Below are 3,413 nucleotides of genomic sequence, written 5' to 3'. Positions count from 1 at the left end.
CCCTCTTAACATTGTCCTTTGTCTCCTTTGCTATTATCTTTCCTATTTCCTTGTTTTCTTTTTGTCATAACGTCGCTTGACATCGTTGAGTTTAAATGTTACATCCAATTGTATCATGGCTTAGGTTTTATTAAATATAACTTTTTTATTAAATTTAATATAACTTTGATAATTGTATGTTCCTATCGTCGTCTACTTTACATCATTGAGACAATATGAGGTATATATGTTTTATTTAATTTGCATTTTAATTTAATTTACTATAAATGTACATCGATAATTTAATCTATAACGCAATGTTAATGTATTATTTATTATTGAGATTGTAGAATTGCGAAAAGTGAGATGTGATCTCTTTTGATAGTTTTACATATGGACCGCATTTTATGAATACAACTAATTTTTCATTGGACAATATAATTTGACCGAATTTTCTGATAATGTATGTAAGAGTGTTTGTTATTTTACATTGAAAATGACCCGATCGGTGTCGAAACGTTTGTATATATATGTTTATTAAAGATCTTACATTACAATTGGCTCATTGCCCTTCTTTTATATTTATTGATTTATTCTAATTGAGCCATATTAACATTTATTTATTTAATATTTTATAATATTTTGTTTAAAATTTATTAATCACAAATTAATAACATTTATATTATAAACAAAAATCTTATTCCTATATTTATACTTATTATATCTTAATATTCAAATTTTATTGATTTATGTGCACGTTTTACTAAATACAAATAAAATTTAATTTAGTAATAAAAGATAACTTAAGAATAATCGAAAATCGGTAAACGAAAAGTTGTTCGTACTGAAGAGAAAGAAAAAGAATTTCTGCGATTGAAAAGGGAACGAATTGCACTAAATCAACAAAAATATCGTGAAAGAAAGAAAAAAAATGCAGCAAATAATATAGCTGGGCCATCTAAAGTTTGTAAATCAATAAGTTTATTTGATAATAGTCCGTTAGTTGCAGTGTCTGAGTCATCAAACCTTTTGGTAGTAAAAAATATTAATGATTCTTCATCAGTAGTGAAACATAATATTATAACTTTAAACAGTTCTGTTACAACAGTTAATAACAGCATGTCAAAGTTACAGAGCAATGTTTTAACAACTTCGAATTTAAAAAATGTAATAATAATACAATAGTTAAAAGAAGGGCTACGAGCCAGTTATAACATAAAGAATATTTAATAATCTTTCATACATACATACAAATGTTTCGACACCGATCGGGTCATTTTCAATGTAAAAACAACAAACAATCTTACATAAATTATCGGAAAATTCAGTAAAATTGTAATGACCAGTAAAAAGTTCGGTTGTATTCGTAATATGCGGTTCATATGTAAAAATGTCAAAGGAGATCTCATCTCACTTTTCACAACTCTACAATCTTACAAATAAATAATAAATTAACATTGCGTTATAGTTTACATTATCAAATTAAATAAAAAATATATACCTTAAATTGTCTTAATGATGTAAGTTAGACGCCGCGAGGAAAATGCAATTAATAAAGTTATATTTAATAAAAAGTAAGCCATAATACAATTGGATATAACATTTATACTCGACGATGTCAGGCGACGTTATGACAAAAAGGAAACAAGGAAATAGGAAAGATAATTGGAAGGGGACAAAGAACAATGTTAAGAAGGGGAAAGAAATTGGATAATGTTTAGATATGATTCTGGCAGAGAATCTGTGTCATTTTGTTTATTTAGCCCATGCGTTTGTCGTTTTATGTGAACCATCTCCGATATTAATCTCTTGTTATAAGAGGCTTCTCTGTCTAAGATTTCAACATTATCTCAGTCGAACTTGTGATTCTGGTCAATGCGGTGATTTGTAATTACCGTTGGAGATTTTGACCTCTTATTAATATCGGATACGTGTTCGTGTAATCTTGTCTTTAGCTGTCTTTTCGTCTGACCCACGTAACTAGCATCGCAATCGTCACACGAAATCTTATAAACTACATTTTGATTGCATAAGTGATCCAATTGGTCTTTGCCCTTCCCTATAAATTTTTTCAAAGAATTTGGAATCGAGAAAGCCAACTTGCAATGAAACCTGTTGGCAATTGGTGCAAATTTTTCGGATACCGAATTCACGTAAGGAATCGTGAAAAATTTCTCCTTGATCTTTTTCTCGACGGTTCCACTCTTATTAATGTGGAACTTTATTCTTTTGTGTATTGCAGAAAAAACAAATTCCAATGGTTAACCATTATTTAAAAGGATATTTATTACGTTAATTAAATTATTTTACTGGAAACGAGGGTGACAAATCCGTATAATTTTATCGACAAGCCCGTATATTACGCCTCTTTTATGACAGAGTGGATGATGTGAATTAAAGTTCAAAAATCTGCCAAAAAATGTCGCCTTACGATATATATCAAAAATGAGCGATTGTTCTTCGACAATCACCAAGGTATCTAAGAAATTTATTTTCCTATCTTTGCAAACCTCCATAGTAAATTGTAGTCTGTTGTGTAATGAATTAAAGGTTTCTAAAATATCAATAATATTCTCTGGTGGAGCAGCTAAGATAATATCGTCCACATATCGGAAATAAAACAAGAGCCTGACAGATAATCCTTCAATTGCCGTTCTTTCGAGGTCTTGCATAACAATGTCTGCAGCTATTGGGGATAAAGGTGACCCCATCGGAGTCCCAAAGATTTGTTTGTAAATCTGATTATTAAACATAAAAAACGTTGAATTTAGAACTAATCTAACCGCAATTAAAAACTCATTTAACGGTATCCCAGTTTTTTTAGATATATAATCCCATCTTTTTGTAATACCATCGGACACTAACTCTATGGGAACATTGGTAAACAATGAAATGACATCCAATGAGATAATTGAATGGTCAGGCTCAATTCGAACATCCTTCAATTTTTCGATAAGATGGAAACTATTCTTGATGTAGCTAGGAGCCTCCAATATTGCATCATTAATAATACGATGTAAATATAACGAAAGATTATATAGTGGACTATTAATTGACGAGACAATGATTTTGAGTGGATTTCCCTGCTTATGAATCTTTGTCAACCCATATGCTCTCGGAATAATACCGTCAGTCGTAAGTAATCTACGGTATGTGAAGTCGTCAATCAACTTATTGCTTTTCCATCTGACCAGCAAGGAGCGCAAATCACTGGTAACTTTCGGATCCTTAATAATAATTTCATGTGTTCTTATCTGATAGCCTCCATTTTTTTAATATAATTATTTTTGTCTAGAGCAACCGTGACATTCCCTTTGTCAGCTTCAATAATTAATATGTCGGGTTGGTTTTTAAAAAAATTTTTTGTAACGATTTGCCAATCAGAGTAACTTTTCTTTTGGTTTGTTAATTGGGAAATCTTTCTAAAATTTTTC

This window comes from Mycetomoellerius zeteki, unplaced genomic scaffold, assembly GCF_001594055.1.
Source record: "Mycetomoellerius zeteki isolate Tzet28-1 unplaced genomic scaffold, Tzet1.0 scaffold166, whole genome shotgun sequence".
In the NCBI taxonomy this organism is placed as follows: Eukaryota; Metazoa; Arthropoda; class Insecta; order Hymenoptera; family Formicidae; genus Mycetomoellerius; species Mycetomoellerius zeteki.
This window is presented reverse-complemented; position numbering follows the sequence as displayed.